This window comes from Leucopleurus acutus (genome assembly GCF_964270905.1).
Source record: "Leucopleurus acutus genome assembly, chromosome: 3".
Taxonomy (NCBI): Eukaryota; Metazoa; Chordata; class Mammalia; order Artiodactyla; family Delphinidae; genus Leucopleurus; species Leucopleurus acutus.
Genome location: NC_139145.1, coordinates 109,821,976 through 109,843,480, shown reverse-complemented (window position 1 = coordinate 109,843,480; position 21,505 = coordinate 109,821,976).

Sequence of the window (21,505 nt, the reverse complement as noted above, 5' to 3'; positions counted from 1 at the left end):
CCTCCTGAGTACTCCTGTAGCACCTTGAATTTATATCCATCACAGTTCCCGTCACCTTATTCTAAAATGGTTTACATCCTTATCCCCTATCCCAAAGTTTACTTTGAGGGAAGACTTTTGTTTTCTGGCATCCCCGGCACCAAACACTGGGCGTAACATATATAAGTTATTTGTAGGTAAATGGGGAAGGAAATAGAAGGTGTTATCCAAAGTTTAAGTACTTATGATAGTAACAGAAATGTCCAAGTTCTAAATGCAGTTTTAGCTTTATTTATCTTGGGGATTAATGCTTTGCTGCATGGCGTTTTCTTTAATTCAAATGTTATATCAACACTGCTCACTCCTATTAGATGGGTTAAGCTATCCCAGTCTCTTTTGTTTCCTTCTTCCCATCTCTCCTGCTTTCACACTTATTTCTACTTTAAAATAACTGTTTGAAAAGATGCTGTAATGATGATATAAAAATATTCAAGAAGAAAAAAATCTTATTCTTATCATCAAAATACATTTTTTTTGCATCTTTATTGGAGTATACTTGCTTTACAATGGTGTGTTAGTTTCTGCTTTATAACAAAGTGAATCAGTTATACATATACATATGTTTCCATATCTCTTCCCTCTTGCGTCTCCCACCCTCCCTATCCCACCCCTCTAGCTGGTCACAAAGCACCGAGCTGATCTCCCTGTGCTATGCGGCTGCTTTCCACTAGCTATCTATTTTACGTTTGGTAGTGTATATATGTCCATGCCACTCTCTCGCTTTGTCACAGCTTACCCTTCCCCCTCCCCATATCCTCAAGTCCATTCTCTAGTGGGTCTGTGTCTTTATTCCTGTCTTACCCCTAGGTTCTTCATGACATTTTTTCTTATTAAATTCCATATATATGTGTTAGCATACGGTATTTGTCTTCTTCTTTCTGACTTACTACACTCTGTATGACAGACTCTAGGTCCATCCACCTCACTACAAATAGCTCAATTTCATTTCTTTTTATGACTGAGTAATATTTCATTGTATATATGTGCCACATCTTCTTTATCCATTCATCCGATGATGGGCACTTAGGTTGTTTCCATCTCCAGGCTATTGTAAATAGAGCTGCAATGAACATTTTGGTACATGACTCTTTTTGAATTATGGTTTTCTCAGGGTATATACCCAGTAGTGGGATTGCTGGGTCATATGGTAGTACTATTTGTAGTCTTTTAAGGAACCTCCATACTGTTCTCCAAAGTGACTGAACCAATTCACATTCCCACCAGCAGTGCAAGAGTGTTCCCTTTTCTCTACACCCTCTCCAACATTTAATGTTTCTAGATTTCTTGGTGATGGCCATTCTGACTGGTGTGAGATGATATCTCATTGTAGTTTTGATTTGCATTTCTCTAATGATTAATGATGTTAAGCATTCTTTCATGTGTTTGTTGGCAGTCTGTATATCTTCTTTGGACAAATGTCTGTTTAGGTCTTCTGCTCATTTATGGATTTGGTTGTTTGTTTTTTTGTTATTGAGCTGCATGAGCTGCTTATAAATTTTGGAGATGAATCCTTTGTCAGTTGCTTCATTTGCAAATATTTTCTCCCATTCTGAGGGTTGTCTTTTGGTCTTGTTTATGGTTTCCTTTGCTATTCAACCATTTTTGACCTACCAAAAAAGGCAGTTCATCTGGCTTAACCTAGCACAGACTTAAATATGTGCATAGTATAAACATAGCAGGAACATTTAAAAATATCGGTATAAAATATCATGAATCTTTAATGTGTGATAAATTTGCAAACAGAGTGGTATTCCTCCTGGCATATTACACTTCTAATGAAATATACATTTATATTCAAATGGAGATTATCTAAATTCATCTCCTTTTCAAACTCTGAAAGTGGCTGCTCTATTATCTACTGAATTTCAGAGAACTCCCTCCCAGTGAATTTGTGTTTCCTGGAATTTTTGCCTCAGACTAATATCATACCTGGTGGAACATCTGCTAGGAAAAAGGTGCAGCTATGTGCACTCTGAGGTACTGGGATGGGGGTGGGGAGGAAAGCCATTTGACCTTTCCTGTCTGAGGGCTCGTAACTTCATTAAAGCATCCCTTGGGCTTATGGGCATAACCGTGAGAAAGACATCATTTGTAATTAAGTCGTTCCCACTGGCTATATTCCTGTTGAACTCCATGATTAAGATACAAATTCAATATTTTAAATGGTCACAAAGCATTTGATAAAAGGTTATTTTGCTTTTAATGCAATGGGTGGGATGACTTTTCAAGGGCCCACTTTTTGTACTCTCACTCTCAAAAAGTGTCCTGCAGAGAGACTCTTCAAAGGGCAAATGAAGTAATTAGGCAATAAATTGTTGAAATGTTAAGAGCAGAGATGTTCCAGAAGCTACTGAGGCCGCGTGAACATCATACCAAGTGATAAATATTCTCAACTCTGAGAAGTTAAGTGCCTGCATGTTCTCTGGCTTGCCTGTTGGATTGGTTTTGGTTTCACAGCATCTTGTAATCTGTTGTTCCCTCAGTGTGTTTCTTTTGTCCAGAATGCCCAAACTCTTTCTTTAATTTTTCAGTACATTGATGTCTATTTGATTATTAACTAGGTTACTAGGTTATACTCATTTTGCAGTAGGGCCCAGATTTAGTCCCATCTCCTTTGTTGTGCTGTTAATTGTTAAGAAACTTCTTCCCCCACTCACAATCCCATATTACTCTTAAGAGCACTCATTGGCCAATTTTAAACTACCTTGCATTTTATTTATATTTTCATGTATTTAGTTTTTTTTAAATCAGGTGTACTGTAAACTCTCTGAGGGGCAACATAATATCTTTGCATCTTCAGTTTCTAGCACACAGCCTTGCTGGTAGAAGCTGATCAAAAAATATTTATTGCTGTTGTTGAAGATGACAGTGTCATCTTTTATATTCAGGAGAGACAATAAGAACAAATGAGGAAAGCTAGTTATTGAACAAGCTAGTTCAGGGTATTTTGCATCTAATAGCCAGTGGCATAAATAGTAAATCATCAGAGGTTGATTAATAATTTGTATCATTGTTATTGATCTCATAGAATTAAAGGAAACATAATACATATTTTTCTTCCATGCTTGGCTGATGAGTGATTGTATAAATGATAATCAACAAAAGTAAGATATTTTACTCTTAAGAAACTAGGTTGACGTTAGTCATAAAATAAGGTTATTGTCTTAGAATTACAATATCAGCCACTTGAATATTGATTTTTTTTGCTTGTATTTATAGTTATTTTAAATTTAGGCCAATTATAACTATCAATAAATGTAGTCCTTATTGTATTTTCTTTTTGCTCCCTGTAACCTTCAGAGTAAAGGATGTCAAGTCTAATTGAGCTGAAGTGATTTATATACAGTTCTTCTTAGGGTAAAACGGGTGAATTAGCTAATGCATCAAGGTTGGCATAGGGCAAGACTACTCAGGAGAGACTAAAGTGTAGGGCTTTGCTTATTGGGAAGTGAAGGAAAAGCCCAGCCTTGTCAGAAAAATGGAGAGAAAGACAGGAGTATATTGTATCAGAAACCTATGGAGAAGAATTTCAAAAGGGAGAGACTGGTAAAGTGCCAAGCTTAGAGACAGTTCTACTAGAGACTAGAAGAGAATATTAACCTAAATCCTTAGAATAGCATGCCTCTTAGTAAATTTTGACTTAAGTGGTTTGGAATAAACATCTGGATGTTTTTAAAATTGTCTGTATCGGTCTATGCTAAACTTGATAGGTAAAATCTATTTTTTTTCTTAATATCACCAGAAATACAGAATTAATCCTTTCTTTACATCCAGGTTTTAGGCAGGCACTAGGCAGTATTTAAAATAGCTAATATGCCTATCAATATCTTTATATTCATGTATCTATCATATGTATATCCCCCTCCCTTTTTTTTTTTTTTTTTTGCATTAAGTTCATTAGAAAGCTCACATGTGGTCTATTTTAAGCATTGAGGAAGTAAAAGGATTTTGGAGGGAGCCTTTGAACAGTACATGCGGAAATAGTCTTACATGCATTTATCTTAAGCTTCCTTTCACAGACTAGTTCAGCCAATTGATTCTACTGTAAATAGGAAATCTGCACTTCTTCCTTAACCACAATCTAGTTGTTCCAACGTATGGCTAAATTAAGGCACGAAAGGTTAAATTGGAAGGAAGAAGACTCTTATGCATAAACAAAGAAAGGAAAAAGAGGAAGTATTTCTCCATTTTGTGTCTAATTGCTACTGGCCTTGTTGCTGAATGCACCGCAGTTCTTCAGTAATCCTGCCCTAATGGCAACTAGAGAATATTCGCTTGCTGGTGCAAATGCCTGGTGTTGGATCTCTTTTGAGCTTAAAGGCCGGTAATTTGGGAACATGAAAAATTTGCAAAGTTGAGGTGCCTATTATCTCATCTTGTATATGGAAAGAAATGTCAGTAACTTTAGAATCTGGTGATCTCTAGGAATTTTTTCCCTATTAATGTTCTCTATTCTAAACTCTGTTGACCCCCTTCCAGTAACACTTAAATAGAAATAGAAAGTGTTTAGAATGAAAAGTAAGCTGAAACGATTTAATTCAATCCTTCACTTTCTGGATAAGTAAACTGAGTCTGTTCAGATTAAGTAATTGTCCCCAAAGTTACGCACATATCCTGATGTAAGTCTGTGAATTGTCAGAGCCACCCATTTCTGTGAATCAGAGTAGTACTTAGGATGCAATTGTGACCAATGTACTTCTTTTAGAACATAGCTAAGAATTAATTATTTCTTCCTCTCCATTTATTACCTTATATCTCTGTTATGGAACTTTGCACAGCTCAACTCATCAGCTGGGTATATATCTATCTCTCATTATACTGTGAGCACATTACTTGTTCATGTCTAATTCATTCTTAAATCTTCCAGTGTTGCCTCCACCCCATCCCAAGTACAGTGCCTTGCCCACGTAGGGGTAGAGAAAAGTTTGCTGAATTGAATCACGTCAAAACCATAGAGAAAGCATGTTAGCAGGGAGAAATTGGAAAGTGATTTCTAGTCGAACTTTTCAGGTTTATCTTTCATTAAAAAATAGCCATACGTTTTGATTTAAAACCCAGCTTGACTCATTGTTGTGCCCTTTATTTCTTCCCTCTTAGTTTCTCTCTTCAGCATCTTAATGCCTCGCCACACAAATGCTTGATCTTTCCTGCTAGTTGGAAATTACCATGTCAGTAATCTGTTGACTCTGGAGGGAAGTCTGAAATGTTTCTCACACCTGTCACCTCTTTTGCATTTTGAATATGCCTTTCTTATTTGATCCCTACTCTTTTGTAGTAGCATCCTGGTGCCTTCCCCGACTTAGTTCTCCTTTGCAGGGGTCCATTTCTACATGCCTGTAATGCTATTTTCCTCTGCCATAGCTCTGAACATAGCACTTCCTTCATCAAAAACTTTGATAAGGCTTGCTGGATAGCTGAGTTCTAAAAACTTAAGATGCGTATTTAGTTTTGTGACCTATACATTAAAATCTACACTGCTTTACTGTAGTTGGCCTGAGAGTGGCATTCTTTACTCTTGTGTGTAAAGCAGTTTCAACTTGATCCAGAGGTAGTTTCTATAGCCTCCAAACAAAGCAGTTCAGAATGCCACTTAACTGCTTTGTTTGGAGGCTATAGAAACTACTTCTGGATCAAGTTGAGTGAATATATCAATAGTAGTTCATCAGACTCTGGCAACTCCTAAAATATATTTTTTTCATTACTAAATTACTGTGCATGAATGTTTCTTAAATAGGTCTCTGCTGAATGGAATTTTGTACTCCAATTTCATAGATAGTCACTATGCTCCATTTCTGTATATCTAGGCTCATAAAATGATAGACAAATATCTGTAGAGCAAAAAATATGCTTGATAATTTTGTATTATGGTTTGATCACTTTGTGGATTTTCTTGTGGATAAAAGGCTTTGTGTTATTTGAGTACTACTATTAGAATTGTGTGCAGAGAGTTCAGAAGCCCCCTCCCTCAACTGGAATATTTGTAAAAAACTAACAAGCAAACAAACTGTGTGCATGGCCTTCTTGAGATTCTATTTCTTTTAAAAAGACAATTTTTTAGAGCAGTTTTATGTTCATAGCAAAACTGAGAGGAAGGTATAGAGATTTCCCAAATACCCCCTGCCCCGACACACGCAGAGCCTCCCCCATTGTCCACAGCCCCCATCAGAGTGGTATATTTATTACAAATGATGAAACTATATGGACACATTCTTATCATCCAAAGTCCATAGCTTACATTAGTGTTCACGCTAGGTGTTGTATATTCTGTGGATCTGGACAAATATATAATGACATGTACCTGCCATTTCAGTATCATAGAATATTTTCAGTGCCCTAAAAATCCTCCGTGTTCCACTTATGCATCCCTCCTTCCACCTAACCCCTGGCAACCGCTGACTGAGTTTCCATTTTTAATGCCTCTAGATAATTTAAGAAGCTAACAGTGAGCTTCTGTGAGATCCCATACTGAATGAAAATTTATAGTCCTAGAAGCCACTTAAAAAACACAAATTAGGGAGCTTTAAATACATGTTATTTATTTCAAAATATGTCTAATATTGTCTAGTTCTATATAGAAGGGAAAATAAAAGTTTTGAGGTAAAATAATCCAGTATATCAGGAGTATATTCCTGTCTCTTAAATGAGAGTAAAGCTTCATTACTGCCTAGTACACTGTCATGCAGCCTGCTTCACTACTACTGATATTCACTAACTTTCTTTCAATCTTTATTAATGGTATTATTTTCTATTTTGTAGTTTTGCTATTAAAAATCATGGATTGTTTTAATCAACTACATAACTTAAAGTGAAATTAAGGTTTACAGCATTATTTTCATTTCAACGTAAAATATGTATGTCATTTGTGACTACCCTTTTATAAGCTAACTATGAAAATGACTTCTTTCTACCACCTTTTTTTTCTTTTTTAATAATTAAACTTGAAGCATATTTTGTCTCACTGATTCTTCAAAGTTCTGGCTGTCAAAAGATATCTTTTTCCTTAGAGGAAAAAAGCACTCAAATAATAAAATACTTAATTTTAATGCCTGTATTCTTTCTGTATGCTGATATTATCAAAGAGTAAGAAAAATAACAGGCCCATGACTGTAATTTCCATTCTTGACCTCTAGGAATGAAGTAATTTGATGCAATACATGTTTGTTGTTTTGATGGGATGACTATTTTAGTTAAGGTTAATTGACCAATAAGATAACAATCTGTTCTTAATGCTTTAAATTCTTTAGTTTGTGTTCTTGTAACAAAATATTCATCAACAATTGTTCAGTCTATTTTCATTTGTTCAATCATCATGAGACAATGAAATAATAATAGAGTAAGGGCTTCCCTGGTGGCGCAGTGGTTGAGAGTCCGTCTGCCGATGCAGGGGCCACGGGTTCGTGCCCCGGTCCGGGAAGATCCCACATGCCGCGAGGCGGCTGGGCCCGTGAGCCATGGCCGCTGAGCCTGCGCGTCCGGAGCCTGTGCTCCGCAACGGAAGAGGCCACAGCAGAGAGAGGCCCGCGTACCGCAAAAAAAAAAAAAAAAAAAACAACCAACCAAACAAACAAAAGTAATAGAATAAAAGCATACATGTATATATATGCTTTTATTCTGTGGCGGGAACTGGAAAAGGGTGCATTACAGTAACTGAATGGTTTTGAGGTCACATGCTTAGTTGAACTTGTACTTTATATATTGGTAAAATGATTCTCCATAAAAGCCTTTGCATCCTCCTGTCCAACAGAACACATGTTCTGTCAGGGAAAGATTTATAATTATGAATCTTTGATGTTTGGAAAAATTCCAATTGCACAGTAATTTTGGAATCCTAATTGTCTTGCTAGGTAAATTTTTGTTGATTTTTCTCAAAGACATCTTATGATTCTCACTTTCTAAAAAGTGTTTATCAGCACATTGATAAAAGGGGCTGTAATAATTTCTGGTTTTTATTGGTACTTGAGGAATAGATTTTGGGAAAAGTCATCCATTTAATCTGCCAAAATACTGAGAGACTTCTGCTTATGCGGTCTTAGAATTTCAGTCTCTATAAAGTGATATTTTAAACCGATTAAGCTGTTATCATTATAATAGATAAGATTGCTGCCTACGGAGGTCTAACCATTTTTAGGAATTAAGAGTGCAGTTACATATGAACAAGAAACAGAAAAGGGCCAGAACTTTAAGTTTTCTTTTGCTCCCATTATTAAGGTATTCTTCATATGAGGGACGATAAACGATGGAAAATGTAATAGATTTGGAAGTGAATGTTATCTAAATTTTTTGTCTTAAAGAATTACAGCTTTAGCTTCTCTGTCATATACTCCCTTAGCATCCTGAACCCCTTAACATCATATTTTTATGACTTGTTTGATATCTGTCTTCCTTGGTAGAGTTTAGGCTACCCTAGGGCAGAAACTAAGTCCATTTTATTCACTGCTTTATCTTCAGTGCCTACCATGTGGTAAGTTATTGACAAATATTTGACAAGTATTTTAAAAATAAAGTTTATTTAAAAAGTAATAAAAATAGAAAAGAGCAAAAGCTCCTTAACTAAAATGAGGTTTCATGTCCAGGGTGTCTTTAATTGAAGCTTTGAATGACATTGACATTTGAGAGAAAAATGTTTCCCTACCCTAATTTATATATTCCTCCTCATAAGTCTTCTTCCAGATCTATTAATAAGAAATGGTATTAAATTCCTTTGAGCTGGGATGATCTTACTTATAAACAGAGTGGGAGGCAATGTTAGTGGTATACTTTGAGGGACAGCAAGAAGTAGGTCTGTTCAAAAATAGCTCCCACCTGGTAGCCAAAGTATTTGGAAGCCCCATCATTGGAGTTGTTTTGTTGTTGTTGTTAAGGGGTCTCTAGGAGGACCATTTTAAATTTATATCTTCTGGTCATTATGAAAACAAGATGACATGCTACCTCCTTTCTGGGGCAGGACTTGTAATTAGGGGTTATTGTGTGAAAGGTAACATAAACTTTTGATCAGCAAAATGATATATGATGGGCTATCATTTTGTTGGATAGGCAGAGATTTTCTACCTGAAAAAAATTTGAGAAAGAGAAGAAAACATCTCTGAAAAGTTCTCTTAAGCGTCAGGTAAGGATTAGAAGCTATTCCTTTATGGAGGGTAAGCAGAGATTAAACAATATTAGCTACAAAATTAGTTGTGGAAAATTTAAGGAAAAAAAAGAAAAATGAAATATTCCTGAAGCATGAAAGAACCCGTTGAATATGGACACTCAATGTATTATTTATGTATTTGGATTATGGAATGGGTAGGCTGACAGGGCCAGAGTTTGAAGAGCAGTGATGGGTAGGACACATACAGGGGTGAGGAAGGGGTGTTGCTTAGCAACCCAAAGGCCATCAAGGCAAGGAGACCTTTTCAGAAGAGATGCCCTGGCTTATGGAATCACCATTTTCCCACTTACCTAAGCCAGGAAACAAAGGAGAGGTGGGAGATTTTACTTGTTTTACTTAAGGCTGACTGTGATATCGTGATTTATAATAAGCAATATATCTTTGATATTGGTTCTCATTTCTAAAACCCTTGGAATTCCCCAAGTGATAAGAGAGACAAAGGTGTCTTTTGTTATGTTAATGAGGGGACTTCTGGACAGCAGCTAGGGATGGGGGCTGGTTGTCAGTGGAGCCAACCAGGTGATTAGAGGGTTGGGACTTTCAGTCCCATCCCCTGACCTCCTGGGAAGGGAGAAGGCCTGAAGGTTGAATCAGTTGCCAATGGCCAATGATTTAGTCAATCATGTCTTTGTAATGAAGCCTCCATAAAATCCCCAAAGGAGAGAATTTGGAGCGCTTCCAGGTTGGCCAACACATAGAGTTTGGGGAGAGTGGCACATTCTGAGAGGGTGTGAAAGCTCCCTGCGCTTCCCCACACCTTGCCCTATGTGTCTCTTCAGTCTGGCTGTTCCTGAGTTATATCCTTTTAGAATAAACTGGTAATCTGGTAAGCAAAATGTTTCTCTGAGTTCTGTGAGCTGCTCTAGCAAATTAATTGAACCCAAGGACAGGGGTTGTGGGAACCTCTGATTTATAGCAGTCAGAAATACAGGTAACAACCTGCACTTCCGCTTGGAGTATGACGAACAAGGAGGGAGTCATGGGAGCCTCCAATCTGTAGCCAGTGGGTCAGAAGCACAGATAACCACCTGTCTGATGTGGGAGGGGAGAGGCAGTCTTATAGGCCTGAACCCCTAACCTGTGGAATCTGATGCTCTCTCTGGGCAGATGGTGTCAGAATTGAGTTAAATTGCAGGATCCCCTGCTAATGTTCTGAGCTTTGCTTGGTGATGTGGGGGAAGACCGTCCCCCTCCACAAACCACACATGAATTGGGTGCTGTTTGTTGGTGTGGAGAGAAACCTCCACACATTCGGTGACTGGAAGTGTTCTGTGTGGCTGTGTCAGTAGCGTGAGAGTAAAAGAGAAACACGGGGGAAGGACTGGGTTTCCCCTACACAGGTAGCTGGAACTGCGTTTTTCCCATTTATTGACTCTCTTGTTTGGCATTTACCTTTTCTATTTTCTGCTTTCTCTCTGGTAAAGATGATACTGTGTTCTGTGGTGGGTAGAAGGCAAACTCAGGAAAGAAGGAAGGAAGTAATTCATGACTTATTCCCATGATAAATAGGCTCCTGAATCATTAAGAATATGAGTCATTTGCTACTTGTTTTCTTAACCCAGATTTTCCTCCACCGAATAAATGAATGGTGTACAAGTAGAGGAAAAGCAAAGGATGAAGCCACTACCCGGTGCAGGTTATTTATATTCAAATCTGGGCCCTGCCCTTCCCCAGCAGAGTCCTCTCTCAGGTGATCTAACCTTTGTAAACTGAAATTTATCCGCTACAAAATGAAGATCATAATGGCTGCTGATTGCCGGCTATGTGAGGGTTAAAAGAACGTGAAGCGATCATAACCCAAGCCGTGTTCGCAAACTGCTCAGTAAATATCAGCTATTATTTCTCAGGAGATAAGAACCCCCAAGCCTGGCCAGGCTGGAATGATCTCCAAGTTAAAGATGACCCAGAAATTCCTGATGTATTTGGAGATTCCAGTTTTGACATCTTTCTAGCCAAATATGGGAAATTATCCAAAACCAAAAACCGCTGAGGGCTTCAAATGGCATCAGGAAGTAACTGCCTCACTGTCACAAATATGAGGAAAAGGAAACCTTTGATCTCTAACAAAAGTGACATTTCATTGAGCCAGTTTTCTCCCTAGAAGATTTGAATCACGGGTGGTTTGTTTCACATGAAGTTAGTGCTAACTCATAACTAAGTTAATAGAGAAATGTTAATGAACTGTAATCACGGAGAATTTAAAATACTACACGCTGGATAATTAACTTGACAAACAAGTCATGCTGGGCAGACTAATTTAAATACTCAACCTTTTGAACTTCCCTCTTGCACATTACAACAGACCTACTTTTTTTTTTTCTTTTTTGGTCTAAACTCTTGTCACTGTTTCAAAATTTTCCACGAAATTTTCCACGAGAAGCTTCTGAAAGTATCTTCTTTCCCTCACTTTTAATGCCCAACCAACTGTAAGTTTGGCTGCTGCCTCATCCGCTTTGCTGCTCTCCTAACAGCATCAATAGTGTCAACTTTAAAACCAGTGGATACTATTCAGTCCTCATATGCTACTTTTATACTGTTGCCCATATTACATGGTTTTCAAATTATTTATTCCTTTCGCATTGGTGATGATATTCTCTCCTTGTTCTCACAAATCTCTAACCACTGCTTTGTTTTGCAGGTTTTTTCTCTTCTGCCATCCCTTTAGTGTTTCCAAGGTTTAATCCTTGGTTTGTTGCTCTTTTCTTTTCACCTGTCCTTAGTTAATCTGGTTTGTTTATTATCAACGTGTCAATCCCTCCTAAATCTGAATCTCCGGAGTTGAGACGCTAATTTTCAGATGTATGGCTGACCGTCTGTCCCAAGTGAACGTCTGCACCTAAACCAGCCCCCTCCTTCTCTTTATTTCTTGTCTTGGCTTATGGACTCACCATCTACCCATTCACCTACAGCAGAAAGCCTAGGAATCATTCTCAACTACTCTTGCATCTTCACTCATCTCAAAGTCCAGTCAGATTTACTTACCAGTATTTCTCATTTCCGTCTAAATGCCTGAGTCTTTACTGATGTGAGTCGCTGTGTCTTTATTATTTTAGTAGCCTTCTAAATGCTCTCCATTCTTACCTTTTAAATAATGATGATAACAAACCCTGAAATAGCAGTTACTACTTGCCAATCTCCGTTCTAAGTGCTTTATTTATATTAACTCATTAAATTCCCAAGATAAGCTCCCAAAGCAGGTACTCTTATTATCTGCTTTTTACAGATAAGATCACTGAGGCACATAGAGGTTAAATAACTTGATCACAGAGCTGGGGGAGGCAAGATGTAAACCCAGGCAGTCAGGCTCCAGAGTCCATCCTCCTCACTGTTACCAGAGTAATCGATACACAAGGACATTTAACTATGTTGTGTGCCTGGTGCCCATAGCCCAAAGAACAGAGCTTAATTTCTTCAATGGGGCATAAAAGCTCGGACTCTACCTGTCTGTATGGCTTCAGTTGTCACCTCCCACTTCACACTGTGTTCTAGCCACACTCACCTGATGCCATACTCTGGCAATAATCTCTACCGCGATGATGTATTCTCAACCTTTGCTTGTCCACCATGCAGCTCGGCATTCATTTTCTCTGTTCTCATACTGATATATTTCTTCAACACACAGTTACGAATGCTGTAATAGTTCAGCCAGTTTGTTAAAAAGGTATTGCGCCAGACAGAATTCCAGGATGCCCCCGTCTCCCCCAGTTCCTGACCCTTGGTGTATGTATAGCTTCTCCTAGTTATTCAAACAGACACTAATCTAGGTATTGCTGTGAAGGGATTTTGGATGTAACTAGGGTACCCAATCAGTTGACTTTATAATAAGGAGATTGTCTTAGTGGGCTTGACCTAATCACGTGAGCCCTTTAAAAGCAGAGTGTTGTTTTTTTTTTTTTTCTCCCATCAGGAGGAAGTCAAGAGATTCAAAGCATGAGAAAGATTGGATGTGCTATCACTGGCTTGGATGGAGGAGGCCCCGTGGCAAGGGCTGAAGAAGGCCTCTGGGAGGTGAAACTAGCCCCTGGCTGAAAGTCAGCATGGAGACAGGAACCTCAGTCCTACAAAGGCAAGGAACTGCCTTGTGCCAACAAGAATGAGCTTGGATCTATTTTTAAATACAAGATCACACCATCTGTGAGTAAAAACTGTTTTACTTTCTGCTTTCTAATCTGAATGAATTTTATTTCTTTTTCTGCCTGATTTCCCTAAGTAGAACTTCTAGTATGATATTGAATAGAAGTGGCAAGAGTGGAATCCTTGTCTTGTTCCTGAACTTAGTGGGACAAACTTTTTTTTTTTAATTTATTTATTTTTGGCTGCGTTGGGTCTTCGTTGCTGCGTGTGGGCTTTTCTCTAGTTGTGGTGAGTGGGGAGTGGGGGCTACTCTTCGTCGCGGTGCATGGGCTTCTCATTTGCGGTGGCTTCTCTTGTTGTGGAGCATGGGCTCTAGGCGCATGGACTTCAGTAGTTGTGGCACGCGGGCTCAATAGTTATGGCTTGCGGGCTCTAGAGCACAGACTCAGTAGTTGTGGTGCAAGGGCTTAGTTACTCCGCGGTATGTGGGATCTTCCCGGAGCAGGGCTCAAACCCGTGTCCCCTGCATTGGCAGGCGGATTCTTAACCACTGCACCACCAGGGAAGTCTGGGGACAAACTTTATTTAGTCTTTCCCCATTAAGTATGATGTTAGCTTTGGGTTTTTTGTAGATGCCCTTTTTCAGTTGAGGAATTTCCCTTCTCTTCCTAGATTATTGAGGGTTTTTTTTTATGAAATGATGTTGGATTTAGTGAAATGATTTTTCTGCGTTGATTGAGGTGATCATGTGTTTTTGTTGTTTACTCTATTGATATGTTGTATTACAGTAATTGATTTTGTGATGTTAAGACTATTTATTTCATTCCTGGGATATATCTCACTTGGTCATAGTGTATAATCCTTTTATATGTTGTTGGATTCAGTTTGCTAATACTACATTGAGGATTTTTGTGATTCATAAGGAACGTTGGTCTGTAGTTTTCTTTTCATGTCTTTGTCTGGTTTTGGTACGATGATAGAATAAACCACAATAGAATTATATTATAAATCAATAAAAGAATGAAATTTAGAAAATTCACAAATATGTGGGAATTAAAATAGTCATAAATAACCAATGGTCAAAGTTGAAATCACAAGCAAAATTTCATTAAAGATGAGTGAAAACAAAAACACAACTTGCTAAAACGTATGTGATGCAGATAAAACAGTGCTTTGAGGGAAATCAATGCTGTAAACACATAGATGAAAAAGAACAAGAAAATCTCAGATCAATAACCTAACCTTTTAACCTTAAGAAGCTACAAAAGAACTAAACTAAACTCAAATTAAACAGAAGGAAGGAAACAACAGTGATTGAAAATAAATTAAATAGAGAATAGAAAACATTAAAAGAAATCAGTAAAACCAGAAGCTGGTTCTTTGAAAATATCTACAGAATCTATAAACTTTCATTTATAGAATGACCAATAAAAAAAAAAAAGAGAAAGGGCTCAAATTAGTGAAATCAGGGTAAAAAGAGAACATCACTATCTGAGCCCTAATTTCCTCATCTGTAAAGTGAAAATTATAATATATGCCTCATCAAGTTGTTATAGATATTAAATGTGAAATTACCGGCTACTGTGCCTGGAATATAATAGGCTGTTTATGAGAGGTTGTTTCCCCCTTCCTCTTTTGTACTTCTAGTTCATTTTACACTGTTTAATTCTTTCCAGAGTCTAGCTTAAAAACCAGAAGTGATTATCCATACCTGTTAAAATCTACTTCACTGCTTATCTTCAGTGCCTTCCATATTCTAATCCCAATTTACCTTTCCATGTACAGTCCTCCCTACACTTTGGCATTGACGCTTAGCTTCGGCCAAACTGTTTCATTCACTTCTCCTTGGATTGTAGATGATGTAGGGATTTGTTTTCATGTATTTATCTGTTTATTTTCTGGCTCTGGCTTTCCCTTTATCTCTGTTCTCTCACTGGTACTCTGCAGACTATTCTTTTCCCCTCCAGCCCAGACCAGACCAGAGCAGAGCAGAATCAATGAGTCAAGGCATTTCTTATTTGAGTGAAAGGCAGAAGCTTTTGGCTTCTGCTAGCAGATCTGTTTCTGGGTCCCCTACTCCTTATATAAACAGCCTTCAAATTTTTCTCTGTCCGCATACTATATACCATTTAGGCCCTCAAGTCCTGCATCCCCCTTTAACTTTTCTTTCATGTCCAGTTTGAAGCTCAGTCCATTTCTGAATGTGATTACAATCAACTTACTCAATTATTTTATCTTTTGATTTGTTTAATTGCTTCATGACCAAAGCTTTAGTAAGGTGTGTATACCAGTGTATTGTTACAATGTTACCTTGGATTGAATTACAAATATCAAAAGGAAAAGCTCAAAATTTTAAAAGGTGTGGGGCTTCCCTGGTGGTGCAGTGGTTGGGAGTCCGCCTGCCGATGCAGGGGACGCGGGTTCGTGCCCCCGTCCGGGAGGATCCCGCATGCCGCGGAGTGGCTGGGCCCGTGAGCCATGGCCGCTGAGCCTGCGCGTCCGGGGCCTGTGCTCCGCAACGGGAGAGGCCACAACAGTGAGACGCCCGTGTACCGCGAAAAAAAAAAAAAAAAAAATCATAGATGTATCTTAATAATGGCGTCTATATGACACACAAACAAGCAAATAATTTAGAAAAAAAAAGAAAAAAAAATTTTAAAAGGTGTGAGTATAAAAGTAAACAATATTTCAGAGAGGGGTTAATAAAAGGAGTTTCTAGGCAGTTTGTTCCTGCATAATTTTGCCCACAGCTTCTAAAATAAAAATGAGGTATCGTTTAAACAATGCCATTCAGAAAACGGTAACTTCAGACAGCATCTACTGCATACCTACTGTAAAAGATTAGGAAATCAATCACACACATTTTCCCACTTCCTGTCAAACAACTTTGTCCTGTTTTGTCAGGCTTATTATTTTTTTTTTAACATTTTGAGGTTTATGGTCTTGACCTAAAGATAAATAGACTGCCAGTTAGTTCCCTTGCAAAAATGGGTGTGTTCGAGATCAAAAAAGAATTGAAATTCGGGTCTGCAACCGTGGCGAGCCATATGCAAGTCCCCAGGCAACAAGAAGAGAACTGTTTTAAAGAGGGTAAAAGGAAGCTGGGAAATTTGTAGTAGACAAAGTGTTCATTGGCGAAATTGAGATTTCGAGATGTAGTGGCTTTTCATTGGCTGCATAGTGACAGTCTCTCATTGGCTGAGCTCTTGCCAGACAAGAAGAGGAAGTCTTTCTTCTTCCTGTTGGCCTCTGCTATCCTGATAGGGTATGAGAGCTTCTCCTTCTAGCCTCCTGATTTTATTTTAATAGAGGTTTCTGTTCAATTTTTATAAGAGTATACGCATTCTTGAACTGGCTTGTTAAAACAAAGCAACAAAATGTCTACATCCCTTTGAGATGATAAATATATTTTTCAGCATTTGTTCTGTGGATGCATAGTAGATTCTGTTGTATGGCTGTACCATAATTTATGTAACCTATGTACTATTATAAGACATGTATGGTTTTCCATTTTTCTTATATAAGCAATATTCTGATGATCATTTTTATAGGTAAATTTTTGCTCATATATTTAATTTTTTTCATTCTTTCCTAAGTCTATCAAGATAAAACAAAGGCAAGTTTAAAAATATAAGTCTGGGTAGTCATTGGCTATCATGTTGACCAAGCACACAGGAGTTTCAATTAATGTATACTAAACCTACTGTAGTTCACCCGTAAAATTAAAATGTAATGTCTTTTTCCCCAGGGTTTTGAAAGTTGCATTTAGATAACATCTGAAAAAGGTACGTTGTCAAACAGTGCAGAGTATTACTAATTTCACTGTTGAGGCAGTTTTATGAAATCACTGCCCCCACAGCACTGCTTTTATGCTTTATTACCTTTTGACGTAAATGACTACTTACAAAATCTGAAAACACAATGAAAATGTCAGAACAGTCCTGGTTTCTACACATCCTTGGCTTTATAGACTCTAGCGCATTGGGAGGTTTCAAGTGTGCTGTCATTAAGAATTCCTAACACACATCTCTTTGGAAAAATACAGGGTAATGACTTTCCCAAATATTTCCTTCACTGACTGTTGTATTCAAAATTCTAAATCTAAAATTTTATTTTTATTTATTTAGTTTTTAATTAATTAATTTTTGGCTGCGTTGGATCTTCATTGCTGCGTGCACGCTTTCTCTAGTTGCGGTGAGTGGGGGCTACACTTCCTTGTGGCGTGCGGGCTTCTCATTGCAGTGGCTTCTCTTGTTGCGGAGCATGGGCTCTAGGTGCGCGGGCTCAGTAGTTGTGACTCATGGACTCTAGAGAGCAGGTTCAGTAGTTGTGGTGCAGGGGCTTAATTGCTCCACGGCATGTGGGATCTTCCTGGACCAGGGCTCGAACCCGTGTCCCCTGCATTGGCAGGCGGATTCTTGACCACTGAGCCACCAGGGAAGTCCCTAAACCTAAAATATTAATATGCAGAATATTGTTCCCACAACTGCAGTATAATCCCACCCATTTTAGTGATGACATTTTGTGTGCTTAAGGAGAAACATTGTCAGAGGCTCTACATATGCATCGTAAATATAGAGACTGAAAGAATCACTGTTAGCTAGGTAGTACTTTTCATAATATTTCCAAATAACAATGACTTCACAAAATGGGTGAAGTTTGGAGGAGTTTATTTTTAAGAATCTAGCTGAATGTGTGCTTAGGTTAAAGGAGAGGCAGTGTGCATTAATAATTCAAAATGCTAACTTTTATACTTGCCTAATTAAATAGGCTCTTCACTGAATCTGTCGAGTGGAGTGGCGTGTCTGTATGCTACTAACGTCTCCACACAATTGGCTTTCCTCTTCTATTTAGAAGTGTTTAACAGAGAAGCAAATACTATTGTAAATATGCCATGGCTTTGCAAGGGATAGACAGTTAAACAAACATTTATTGAGATCCTACTATGTAGCGGGCGCTATGCTACTTGGTAGAGGTCTTAAGATCAACGCTCTGTGGTTTCTGTCTTTGAGTTTACAGTTTAGAGGGAGAAATAGACACACAAACAGGCCATCTCAATATAATAATTTTAGATTAGTATTCAGGCAGAAGCATTCAAAGTATTTTGGGAAACAGAGTATTGATCCTGTCTGGTAAGGTAAGGAGGGCAATGCCTGAACCAAGTCTTCAAACTTAAAAGCTAGCCACACAGAGGCCAGTCCATGCAGCTGAATGGATGGGAGCAGTTTCCACCTGGTTTTATCTAGTCCTGCCTTGGCCAGTGTGCTGAGTGCGGTTGTTCAGGCTGTCATTGGAGTTCAGGCTGTGCATTGGAGTTCAGCCCATGCTGCTCTCACTTGTACTCTTTTGCCAGTATGTAATTCATCTGCCTAGAGGGGGCACCTTTCTGTAATTCCCCCATCCACAGAGGTGCCTTTTTAGATTTGTTCACTCAGAAGGACCTGTTTTCTTGCAGTTTTACAAAGGTGTTATACTTTTAGCCTTGTACTGCTGGTCAGAGAGCAAGGCTTGCTCTTCATACCAGCTTTAACTCACGAGTTTTCTAAGCATCTAACAGTCCCTCATCCTCTTTTCTGAAAGCTTCCAAGTGTCCTAAGTTTTCTACCTGTGTGTTGCCAGCAGCTAGCGAATTGGGAAGCGGATGGAGAGGCTGGCTTGCACCCTGGGCTGTCTCTCTGTGGTCTAGATCAAAGTCAATACAAACCAAAAGAAATGTGGACAACTGGCTGCCCACTCAGGGAATGTATCTCAAAAGGGAACAACTTCACACTGAGTTAGCTTCCAGAAAAGTGAGCTCCCAGCGGCTCGAATTTTCTCCACTATCTTCTCATTTCTACATGGTGCCTCCCTATCTTTTTATTCTTTCCTCCCAACTGGTTGCTTCTATAGGCTCTGCCAGTGGAAAACTTCCTCTGCCATAAGCCTCCAAACCGCTTTCTCTTGCATTGTTCTCAGGCTTTATTTATCTTTGTGCGGTAGGTGATCGTATCTACCTGTCCCTGGGCAAGCCTGGGAAATGGAAGAGGTCCCCTGGGTGGGGGAATGGAAGAATTCACTAAGTTCAGGGAAGGTGTGGATGGAAGGAAAAGGCAGGTTAAAATTTAGAAATATATTTATTACCGCATGTGTATATGCTGGAAATCACTCACAAAAGAACTTTTAGGGGCTACCTAGGGTAGTGGCCAGTACGTATAGCCACTTGTTTTATGACTCCTTCATTCAGGTAGACTCAGTCTCTGAGAACTAGGTCTAGTACTGGTACTGAACAGTGTCCCAGTACAATTTCAGAACTCCAATAAGCAAAGAGATGTGCTTGGTCAGCACCTGACTATCTTTGAAGTCGTTTGGCAAATATTAACCCTGTAGATAATAAAGGATGATGATAAATAGTTTAAATTCCTTTTCTACTCCTTGGGGGAGACATAAGGAGGCCCCTAAGTGTATTCAAAAGCCTTTGAATTTCTTATTTAGTATCTCTGAGGCATTCCAAGGAAAGGTTGCAAACTGGGAAGCATGACTTTGAACAGAAGTTGTGTGATCTTCGGGGAAGTCCCAATCTAGCAAAGTCCTGCTTTACTTAGAAGTTGGACACAAAAATCTGATCTCTAGCCAAGAAAACCAGCAGTAGTTGTTCAGCAGCAATCAATTGGCAAGTAAAATATACACTTTGGAGAGGAAAAGTACTGGGATATTATCTAGACATTATCCAGAATTATCTAGGCAAAGACGAGAGTAGTCAGGTGCAAAGTAATTTCGGCAAGGTGAACAAAAGTCTGCACACTCTGCCATCACCTTATGCACAACCTTATGGCAATGCTTCATAGGTGTAGGCTGAAGACCACTGAGAGCACAGTGTCCTGGGATACTGTAAATGTCTGATTCCTGGATCCTACCCTGGCTTAACGGCATCCATCTCTCTGAGAGTTAGACTTGAGAATCTGGCTGTTTTTTTATGACCCTGAGTAATTCCTGGGTCTATCATTGAAGAATCATTGACTTATAGAATACTATGTACTGTATACAATACTAACAGGCAACCTTGTGGGAGTCTGTTTACACAGAGAGGCTAGAGAAGTAAACTTGAAGATGTAGAAATTCCATGGTATGCACGTATCTCTTCATGGGAGGTCTGCGGAGATATATTGCTACTTAAAAATAAGAGTACTCCTACCAAGCCAATATGTTTCTCAATTAGGTTTTTCCTCCATTAAAAAAAAATTAAATAGAGAGGTTTTTTTTTTTTTTTTTTTAATGGATGAACTGGGAGTGGATAGATGAGGAGGAAGGGAAGAAATGTCTGATGTTTATAACTGAAGTGATAAATGTGGGTACGTAAATTGCACTGAGTGCTCTGGTGGTATGCTGGTAAATGTTGAGGCACTAGCTCTTTGGGGAAAAAGTCCCGATTTGTAGAATTCACTGACTTTTGTGGTATACATACTTCCAGATTTATCCATTTCAAGCTACCAGTGATTTAACAACCAGCTAACAAATTTCCTAAATTTTTTTTTCTGTATGCGGGCCTCTCACTGCTGTGGCCTCTCCCTTTGCGGAGCACAGGCTCCGGACGCGCGGGCTCAGCGGCCATGGCCCATGGGCCCAGCTGCTCCGTGGCATGTGGGATCTTCCCGGACCGGGGCACGAACCTGTGTCCCCTGCATCGGCAGGCAGACCCTCAACCACTGCGCCACCAGGGAAGCCCCAAATTTCCTAAAATTTTAATATCAGTTATTATGAACCAATACAAGCCTACCAGCCAGCTCCACTGATTTTATACAGATGCTAGTATATTTATATCTATTTTTCAAAGTGAACTTTGTAACTTATTTATTATATTGAACAGTACATTGTTTCCTCTCCAAGTCCCAGCCAACATTTGTGTGTCAACGTATTTTTTCCCTTTTGCTGCTCTCTTTGCATCATTATGACTTTGATATGTTAACGTGGCCAGTGCACTTTTCATTCGATGTGATTTTCTAGAATTACATATTCTTAATGTGCTTTGAAAAGGAACAAAGAGACTTTATAACAGTAATGGAAAATGAACTACAACTACTATATGACGCAGAAGGTATTTTTTAGAAGTATTTATAAAACTAAATGCACCAATATATCAGATACCAATCTGATTTGTCTTAAAACAATTTTCTCCTTTGCAAAATAATTTGTTCATAGACTTGGAGAATAAAGAGGTATCTGGTTCAATTGTTGGAAAACTCTGGCAGGCAGTGCATCTGTCAC